Here is a 12,046-nt window from a genome sequence, read left to right as displayed (position 1 = left end):
AATTAACAATCTGTTTACAAAATACAATAAGTACAAATAATAGTACTTAATATATAATTGGTATATATTACACAATATTATACTATTTATAACATTTAAATGTTATATCATATTTAATGTTATATTATATAATAATTCATTTATAGCATCTAAATACAATATAGAATTTAAAAATTTTGCAATTCCAAAATTAATCACAAATAATGAGTTAAATTAAATCGTTATTAGTGGTATAATATTAATTTTATGAATATTTGTTCAGTAGTTCAGTTCATGTTAATATTGTAAAAATTATTTAATTAGGTACTTACCTAAAAATTAAATGTATTAAGAAATATATTTTTTAGTTGCAAGTAATTAATATTTTATACTTTTATATACCAAAGAGAACGTGATTTTAATGTTAAAATGAGTTATAATTATAATTATATATCTTACTTTAAAAATAAAGAGGTATAAAATCTTATTAAAATAAAAAAACTATTTCATTTCTGTCGAATTAATTTAATATTTGGTCTCCTCTTCCATTAAATCGTCCCAATTAAATTACGTTTCTTTTCAATATTTTCAAGCTAGTAGTTACTTAATTTTTTTATACACTAGGTATATGATTCCTATGATATTTGTAATCAATTAATTTATTTATTCGATAACAAATACACTAAAAAGTAAGAATGTTGGTAAATTCTTGTCAAGTAGTTTCACAATTGATCAAAACAATAAAAAAGAATACAATAAGAGGCTACCTCAGTAGATATTTTATAAATTCAGTATTTTATTAATATTTCAAAAATATATAATTAACACAAGGTAATACATATCTTACTTTATTAATAGGGAACAATATGTACTTACTATAAACTATTCGTATACAATTTACTATGACTTTTTGGATGTTTAAAATAAGAAAATGAAATCTTTGTAATTATGAATTCTAAATTTTAAAATGACCAAAGAAACAATACAGATAATTAATACTGGGACTCACAATAAACAGTCACCCTGCAAAAGTAAGAATCATAAAATCACAAGTAGTAAGTACCATTAATTATTATACCCGAGGGGAGTATAAATAAATTGTGATTCATTGTTGAAAATTATGAGGCTCTCAAGAAACATATTTGAAATAAGAAAAAGGCGATAATAATAATACAAACTAAAGAAAAAGTTACAGCAAAGAAAACTATGCAAATTTAACTTAGGAAAGAATAACTACTAATTTAAATCATAACAATTAATACTATAATTTTTCTGAAATGGAAACTTAGATAAAAATATTTTTTAGATAGGTATAATTATTATATTGTGGTAGTTGGTATGATATATACTATAATATGAAATCATACAACAGTAAAAATACAGTACATATCTGTACATATCATTATATTTAATAATTAAGTACTCATATGTTGAAATTAGGTCAAAATAGTTGCTTTTGAGTGAACAACCTTGTAAAATATAACTGCAAGTCTTTAAAAAGTTATTAATTCTATAGTTTTATTAACACAAACCAACAAAGAGCCATATATGCAAATATTTTAATTCTATGAAATTATTAATCATGAGCCATGAGTCAGGAATTAAAGTAAAATGCCATGATGTACCCGACAGATCTCTGCTTGGTTTTAAGTGAGAATCTTAATTATAACGTGCATAGCTGTATCGTTATTATTATTAAACAAATTAGCTGATTGGATGAGGTTCAACAGACCTGTTATAATGCTTATTAACAAATAATAATGTATGCGTAAATGTTGTGTTGTGTTATGTTTCTTGTTATGTTCGAGAATAATTTATTATGGTTTTATCAGAATACTTGGACTGTCTAGAAGAAAACTTGTACAATTCCGTTGTAAATTATTTCGAATATTTTGAGTAGATACGAAGAGAGAGAGAGAGACATACACACATAATAATATAAATATAATATCTCAACGTATGAACTTACGCGCGATCAAAATAAGCACTAACTGTTAAACGCGTTGTGGTTTTGATTGATCGGTTCGGTTTAAATGCAACTTAGCACGCACAAGACAATATTCGTATTATTAAACATTTAGATGAGCTTAGAGGATAAAATATGTTTCGAAAAAGCCTTTACGATCATCTCGGTTTTCACAATATAATTCTCATCCGACAATGATGCACGTTTGATTTGCCTAGCCTAGTTGATTAAAAATGTTTGGATTTTGGAAAAAGTTTCCAAAACAATTAAACCTAGTATTGACGCGGTCGTTTCCGATTTTTTTGGAAATCTGCCGAATGTGCTAATTATGGATGACTCGCCAAATTTGAAGATGTGTGAAACTGAAAACGTAACGGTAGTCGATAGTAATGTAATCGAAAGGATCGTGGTATAAATCAGTCTTTTTATTTAGTAGTTTTCAATCATCTGTGATATAGTAAAATATAATATAATATAATTTATTTGTATTCAAAAATAGGTATGACAAGTCCAAATAGTTTTTAAGTCTAGTGATAATTTACTTAAGTTTGTATTACTATTTTAAACTAACGAAGAGATACAAAAATTAGAAATAGATGTGACAAATTCACAGGATTCATAATAATTTTGTCTATACCGCAGAAGTATTAAAATTTTTTCGTCTCACGGCTCATTTGCTTCTTCAGAGCACAACAATAAATTTATGGCTCTCAAATTTTAATCTCATGACAAACAAATATATAGTTTACGTTATATCCGCAAGTGTATTTATTTATTTATAATATATAATATTATAACTTAAATAATTATCGACTGTACGTGTTTTCGACAACATAATTATTTTTAATAATTCTCATTTCTGGTTTTCACTATCGTAACGTCGCACAATCAATGTGTATCATCATCATCATCATCATCATCATCATCATTAAATAAATAATTGTTTTTCGTCTTCCCTGTGTCGCATCTCCCTTGACAAAGATTCGAGATGCCTAGCGACCTTCGGTGCCGGGACGCATGTATTGAATAATATCTACCTCTGTTCTGTGTTCTATATAATAGTTCTGTCACAAGTGTTTTATGATTTATATAACTCATAAGTCGTCTAGCAGTAGTAGTTATCGTTCAATTTGATATAATTCTTCACTTATATTGAATCATAACGAGTACCTTAAATCAATAATATAATATTTAAACATCAATATTGTTGATTTCACATATTTTTATGATTTATCATTCAAGCACACAGAGTGAGTAAATAATTAAAACGCTCATAGAATAATTTTCTATTCCAAACTCGTTTGGATAGCAATTCAATATACTATACGTCTGATAGCGAGCAGTTAACACATTTACCGTGCTGCACATTTTATGTTGCCGCCTTTTAATTGGGCGTTTATAATAGTATATTTTGTTTATTTATAGCCGTCGTATTTTAAAAACTACAACAGTTCCACATTTATAAATTGTATTTCTTTATTATAATTTATTAAAAATTTTTGTTCAGGAATCCTGTTCAGGAAAGACAGGCTTTTAACAATTTTGTAAGAAATATTGTAGGGGTAGTACTACTAAAAAAAAAAAAAAAACCCTATAACCATTAACGTGTTACTGGCACAGTCACGAATTAATGGATTGTGATACAGGTACAACTCCAATAAATAATATTAAAAAATAAAATAAAATTGTGGTACCGGTATCATAACCCATTGATCCGTGATATTGTAATAACGACAATAACATTAAACCGGAATTATAAACAATATTGATTACTCAGTTACAATATAATTTCAATATTTATTATTATTATTAACAGGGTTTGGAATTATTATGCCTCTAAAATGAACTATGCGATATAGTAGATGGTATTTTGTATCACCAATAATTACATTTTAGTGCGTATGTAATGTGTACCAAAATTTAATAAACAAAACATGTAATTTGCGTTATATCTAAATATTAATTTTTTTGATCTCGCCGTGATAGAACTTTAAATTTAAATTTAAATTTATCTGATAGTTTTACCAAGCTTTCACCAGTTGAAGCACATAAAACGTAAATAAATAACATTGACTGTTAATGACATCAAGAATTGGACAATGAATTATAATTTAGTTGAAATGTTACTAATTTGTACGTAAAGTATGTATACAATTTACAATTACAATCAGCTGATATTTAAAATTTAAAATTTTTGTTGGTGCGAGATTAAATGATTTTCTTTTATATAAGTTATATGTGACGCAAATTACAATCTTGAAAAAAAATTAAAATATTTATTAATTATAAAAATATAGAAACTAGAAAATTAAATCAAGTTTTTTAATATTAATTAATATAGTACATTAAGTTGAATATTTAAATGTAGGCATGTAATTATTTAATTGATTTTCAAAGTAATCAATTGGAAAAATGATCCGTATTTGACACTGAGGAATTTAACTGTTGTTTCCTCGTCACTTTACTTATTATTAAACTACAATTAAAATATGCAAAATATAATCATGAATTTGGAATATTTGATGTATAAAATAAATCTATAGGTTAGTCTGATATTTTTATCGGTTTTTTAACCATAATTTAAACAAATTAATGTTATAGCATACTAGGATCTGAGTCCTAAATTAGACTCATTGAGGTTAAATTTCATTTCGTTATTATATAACAGCCCTGTCCCTATCGTCACAATTTAAATAATTATAAAAAAACTTTAACACTTTTAAATTCACTTAAATTTTTTTAAAGATTACCTTTCCTTCTTGTCAGACAGTAAAAATAAATAATTCTATTATGAAACAACTTTTTAATACAACTTGTAGAAATCAAAATTTAATAGTATATAACCGTAGACCCCACAGACTATTTAGAAGTTTAAAAGCTGACTTTCAATTTTTTAACTGGATAATGGCAACCATAGTAGTAGCTGTTAATAGATAATACAGTTTATACAGTTTATAATAAATTATGACTGCGGTCACGATATAGAATTAACGTTAATAATATAATGGACCGTGAACCTAAAGTTATGAATGTTTAGGTATAAAATTAGTTATAAATATTGACGCATGGTAACTATTTTTACAGCTGTTTTATAATGTTATTATATAAATATAAATTTGAAAACCTTTTATAATAGGACAATAGGTATCCAGTACCTATATATTAGTTTATATACTCATATTTTAAATCGTAACTGCGGCTGACATCAATTAGATCGTTGTTGCGGAATAACAACTTTTATAGACTAAAATTGTGCGTATAAACACTAAACGAAAAAAACGTGTATTATGAATTAAGATTCTAATGTCCCATTTCTTGTAAAATGGTAAAAATTATATTTTTTTACCTTTACCTAATCCCACTGGTACCGCCTACGCTTGACATAATATTAAAAACACAAATTGGACAGTTATATATATATTTTTTTTAAATCAGTGAATATATTCACTACGAAATACTCAAACAAAATTCAGAACACATGTAGAGATTGCGACTGTTGGACGGATGATTATAATAATATTTTTATACACTGTTTTTAATAATTATGTACGTTTATGTTAAAAAAATGTGTACGTTTATCGCAAAGCTGCAGGTTTTCAGGATTCTTGTGTTCAAATCACCCTTGCTTATCACACAGGATTATATAATATTATTTTAATTTTTGAAACTTTCCGTATTAACGTCTGGTTAATCTATTCATCCTTTTTCTAATTTAACTTTATTATACAAATATAAATATGCAAAAGGTCGAGTCACGCAAAAATCTGCAGGGAATTGCCACAGCTGTGCGTTGGGTATTGTTAAGCTATTAACATTTTGACACGTTTTTCCTGGAATGTTGAAAAAAACAAAAAAAAAAACGATTTAATTCTAAATATTTCTGTATCATATTTTTTAATCACAAATTTTTATTTTATTTTTGATTTGGGCGATATAAATTGTACCCATGCCACCGGGGAAACGTAATACTTATTGTGAACATCAGTGAATAATCTGTTAATTAATCGTATTTTACTTTGTAAGTAAGTACACTAGGCACTTAGGCAGCTAAAAATTATGAGATTCGGAAAAGATTTATGTAGTATATAAGGGTTGCATCAATCATTTTATGGATATCATTATGTTAAATGATAAAAAATATTTTTATCTTAATAATATTATATTTATGCATGGTTGACGTTTTTTAAAATTTATATAGGATCGAATATTTCTAGAAGAATAGATTTCCCAAAAAAATACTGGAATAAACCCGAGTTTTATCGGAAAAGTTCAAAATTCAAAATTTAGTTTTAGTTTTGAAGTTAAAGAAATATTACAAGTCCGTACTTTGTACATCATATTATTATCCATAAAAATTATTTTAATTCAAAATAACATTTTATATCATCATTCGTTATTTATTTGTAAATGAAATTTAATGGTCAATATAAATATCTAGACTCGCCATGATAATTTCTTAAATATGTCACTTTTTCCACTTTCTTTTTTTTTTTGGATATATTTTTAGTTTATTGAGATATTTGTAAAATTATTATAATAGCATATTATGTATAACTTCATATTATACAGGGTGTCTCAAAAAACGTTTTTTTTAAATTAACTAAAAAATTTTATTTTTCAAAAAATTACAAAAAAAAGGATATATACAGTTTTAATATAACATTTGGTTCATTCGATTGTCTTTCACTAGCTTGTTCACAGGCCGAAGTCCGGTCGAGAAAATTAACAATACCTGCCTCCTTAGTTTTCTCTGGTGAGTTTCACGAGGACGCCTTAACCTAACCCGGGTTTTTGAGATCAAAAGTTGAACCAGTTTTTTCGAATTTTTTAGTAGCCGATGAATCTATAACACATTGGGAGCAACGTTTGGTCTGAGTAAGTTACGAAGTCGTCGCACAGTCATCGCACCACTTTCGTTGGATTGGTAAAAGGTTCTTAACAACCAACACATGTGTTTCAATTGACATTCGGTCCATGGTGACACTTGGCAAAAACTGATTACACAACAACAAATCAGAATTATAGTCGATTAAAAAAATGATGAGAACAATGTTGTGAATATAAAAACAAAACAAAATGGCTTCCGATTTAAAGAAGCGTTATTTTTGGGACACCATATTATGTACTTTACAAGTATTTACATATCGATTCACGGGTTTTATTGTTTCCCTAACTTAAACCAATAATTATTATTTATATATAAATATATAATAATAACATATACTAATATAGTCACGATATGGCACGGTAGGCACAAAACGAGACATGCGATTGCTGTGAAATAAATCAAAGTGATTTTGCATGTACAGTATCCACGCGATACGATATATTATATATTATATTATTATACACACGTAGGTACTTGTATCGTTCGTACGTGATACACATTTTTATATAACATTTTTTTCTTCTTCCGTTTTGTTATTATTATTATTTTATTATTGTGGCGTTCGTCTCGCTTTAGAATCCGCATACTATTATGATTATCATCATTATTATTATCGTTATTGTTGTGTGAATAATTATTTCCAAGGGAATTACGCGACTTTCTGATTCATGAACGATCGTTTTACGGAGTTTGGTGTAAGCTAGCTCATTTGAAATTCAACAACTTCAAACTCTATATACGCATGTATAATATATAATATAAAACGACGCGGACAGATCAATGGGAAACTGTGTGGTTATATTTTTTTCTATTTTTTCAAATGTATATCAAAATGGCGTCCAGTCTATGCATTATTTTTGTCGTATCGCAGCACGAGATTTTCGCCGAACGGATTAAATAATCCGATTGATCAGTTTAATAAAGTTATCATAAATGCCATCACATCAATAATTCACCTTATGGCTTATAGTCAAAGATCATCCATGCCGATATTACTAACATTATTCAGAAATTATGTCCCATTTTTACTCCATTATATAATACTTAATATTAATTTACAAATGAATAATCTATCAGGGCTATAAAAGCTCATAGTATTATTTTCCAGTGTGCCAATTTGCCAAATTATGTTGTATTTAAATTAGACCACACAATATTAGTATAATATTATCAGTATATTATGTATTATCAATATTACATATGTGTTTAATTTTTAAATATATAGTCGTTTATAATTATATACATATTACATACTTTAGAGGTGGATTTTCAACATTTTTCTCGGTGGGTGGGTGGGCCAGATAATTCAACATATTGTCAATAATTACTGTAAAGTGAATTTGACTATTACACATTTAAATTGCATAACATACACTCCTCGTAAAAACAAAAAGATACATTTTACAAGAATATTAAAAATTATTATTCAACATATTATTATTTCGATTTTTGTGTGAGGAGGGAATCTGGTTCCCTTGGCCTTCCCTATAAATTAATCACTTGTATGTTATTATTATTTAGATTCAAAAGGATAAGTCCATTTACTCGTTGTGAGCTGAGATAGAACTCGTTTGATGACCGGCGTCCGATGAAATGTATACAAATTAAAATAAAATAATACTGCGCGTTTGCATCGGTAACTCAGTTATCATTCATCAAGCCCTCTAGTTTTACTTTGAATTTGGTTTGAATTTACAAGAGCCAGTCTATTAATCAAATGTAAATATAGGTGTGTGTACATACAGTCTATAGCAAAATATATATTCAATTTTAAATATTTCCAACTTAAAATTTATAGTAAAGTTTTATTTGCTTTGAAAATGGCAACATTGTACTTACCTAATATTTATTGATAAAGTATTAATCATAAATATTAATATTATTTAATTTTTTTTATATATATTAAAGTATTTAATGTTATAGTATTGATGATGTTTTTGATAAAACTATAACACGCAATTGATATCGTCTAAAATCGGTTTTAGGTTTAACGGAATGTTTATATATTATTAGTAGAAATAGGGAAAATATATTTAAAAAATACTCTAACATTCGTGATTATTCATACATTATTTAAACTTATGAAAATAGTGTTTTAAATAGACGAGTTTATAACAACTATATGCATTTAACATTTTCAAAAAATACGGTACCCAAATGGAATTTGACATGACGTGAATGTTATTCCCGCAAGGCAAGTTTTTGTGTTAAAAACACACTGAACAATTATACTGAACAATTTTGAAAACATTATATTGTTTGAAAAAAAATTTTATTTAAGGTTTTTAGTTGTAAAATATCTTATCGTATAAAAATTGTATAACATTATGTACAAAAAAATATTTTAGTGAGTATAATTTCTAAAACCGCTAAAAGTATACAAAAATAAATTATATTCAGGACTTCAGGAGTTGAAATGTGTTTGTTTAAATTAAAAAAAATATATACATTATACAATTTCTATGGGAAAATCTAGAGGGTTTAGCGAGCGAAACGACAAAGTGGCATAACCACGTTGTATCTATATTATATACATATTGTACGTATGTTACAGAGGTTGTCAGGATAGAATTTTTGGTAGGGCTAAAATGTTTTTTTCGAAACTACTCGTGTATACCACATTGTACTATACATATATATTTAATGTTGTAGGGTTGTAGTTTATTTTGTACAGAAGAGTTCATGACATATCTATTATAATTTATAGTTTATTATGTCAAAGTGTTTGTGAAAAAATGTACAAAATAATGCATATAACATAACTACTGTAATAATAATAATAATTTTTAAAAAAGTTGACAGTTTTATAAAAATATTTGAGCAAAACAACTGACAAGAAAATTTCTTATCCTGAAGGGTTGTTGATAAGATGTGTATATGTTGGTAGGATTTATCTGTAACTTCAGATAACTATATCCTGTAGATAATAGGATAAAAGTCAAGTTTAGGTTTAGCAAATACATTAGAATAGGTTTCAAACAAATAGCTTAAAATTATTATCATTCTGCTGTTCTCACCGTAGAACAACGGACTTTTACAGTTTTTCGATTTTTTAATACTGTACTTTTAGGAGGATGGTGATAAATTATTGAAAGATCCGCATATTTATAAAATGGATATACATATATTAAACTAAAGGTTATAGATTTAAATGCTGAGAGTGTAAGTAATACTTAAATAAGTCCCCATCGGATTCAGGTTCAAAATATAAAAAGGCTATATGTCTAATTATTGATGACGATTTAAAAATCTATTCCCATGAATTAATCACAGATTTTCATAGTAATAAGTCCTCGTTTGACGTTGCTTCATTTAACGTAGTGTCGCTATTACGTCCTTGAAGTTTAAGTCCTCGTGTTTCAATTAACACTGCAACGGTTTCAGTATAATGTCGTTTTTAATAAATATTTATACCAGACTATTGTTATATTTTTATATGTTTGTATGGTATGTAATTTAATTTCATCGATATTTTTTGCCTATCATACCTAAAATCTAGATACTATTTTATTTATTATAGGTATTATGTATATACGTATGTACTTATCGTATTTGTTTATACATTCGTACGTTCTATCGATAATTAGTTGTCCAACGACACTTTTAATGTTCACTATACATGCAGTAGTCATATATAATATGTATATATGAGTACATATTATTATGTTTAATTTATAACTTATATGAAAATTAAACGCCTACGTTTACTTTCCATGGCCAAAATATTTGATAATTTTTTGTTCATTTTAATATAAAATAATAATAATAATAACAATAATAATATATTATGAATATATTTTCTATATTTAAATAATGTATAAATAAAATAATTAAATCGTGCAATTATTATTGTATAATTTTAAAATAACAAATTGTTATTTATTGGCAGGAACTCTTTATAATAAAGTAAAAAGTTTTTCACTTAATGTTTTTTTTGGTTAACGTCGTGTTTTCTAGGAATCTAATCTTGACGTTAAAGGAGGACTTACTGTACTTTAATTAAAGTATAAAAATCTATAAATTACAATATTATTCTTAAAATATTTATAATGAAAATTAATGATTATATTAAATTTATTTTAAGTATATTTTAAATGTTGATTAATATAGACTAATATTAATTAAACGTACTACAAATATTTAATAAAATGTAATGTTTTATTTAAATCATATTATTACATTAGTATTATTATTTAAATGATTAAATAAATTAACACAATTAGGTTAATTAGGTTAAATTAGGTAAATGGTTTATAAGAGGAATAATAATTTTAATAATGTGATAGTTTCTATAATATGTTTGATAAGATAAGAACACTAAATATTTCTAAACGATTAAAACAAAAACGAATCAAATGCTATCAGAAAAATGTCGTGTTCGAGAAAGACAATTCATCGGGGCATAGATTCAAGGGAGTATAAATAAGTATTTTTTTCAACTATAAATACCTATATTCCCCGAATCTAAGTCACAAATTGTCTTTCTCAAGCACGAGCTTTTTGATTAAGTTTGATTCATCTCGGTTTTAGAAATATTTACTTGTAATTTGTTTATTATGTTTACGTAGCTATCAATCAATAAACAAATATATTTAAACCGTAATTGATTGATAGAACCCTGCAGAATATTCTAAACACGTGAATACTGAAACCCCCTGTACACAAAAACACGAGAGTTTAGTTGGAGGCATTCCTAATGTATCGTCTTCGTTTCTCAGCGATGTGTTTGATTTGCTTGGTAGGTATTCATTTTCTCTAACGAGTAACGGTTTACACACATTTTGTTTAAGTTACAAAGTGTTTCTATATACACGCAACGAGCTTATTCGAAATTCATCAGTCTTGTCATTCATAAAATTATCGTTAAAATATAAGATCATATAATGGAGTTAAAATTTATATTTTATATTATAGAAAGTATTTTTGTTGCGTACTGCTGTAACTCAACATATTATTGTTCTTTATACATTGCATTGAAATGGTGTGTTTTAATATCTGTTTCACTTTCGATAAAATAATAATACAAAGATAACAACAATTTCAATAGCTTTTTACAAAACAAAACAGTAAAAAATAATATACCAGAAAGCTTTGATTTTATATTAAATTTTGAAAGATAATGGTCTGGAAAATAGTAGAGTTTTCTAGTTCCACAATATTATATTTTATTGATGAAAGTGTTTTTTATTTAATTTAATCTCAAGCATAGAGAA

The sequence above is a fragment of the Rhopalosiphum maidis genome, chromosome 4 (genome assembly GCF_003676215.2).
Source record: "Rhopalosiphum maidis isolate BTI-1 chromosome 4, ASM367621v3, whole genome shotgun sequence".
NCBI lineage: Eukaryota > Metazoa > Arthropoda > Insecta > Hemiptera > Aphididae > Rhopalosiphum > Rhopalosiphum maidis.
The sequence above is the reverse complement of the archived record's forward strand: the minus strand, read 5'-3'. Positions refer to the sequence as shown.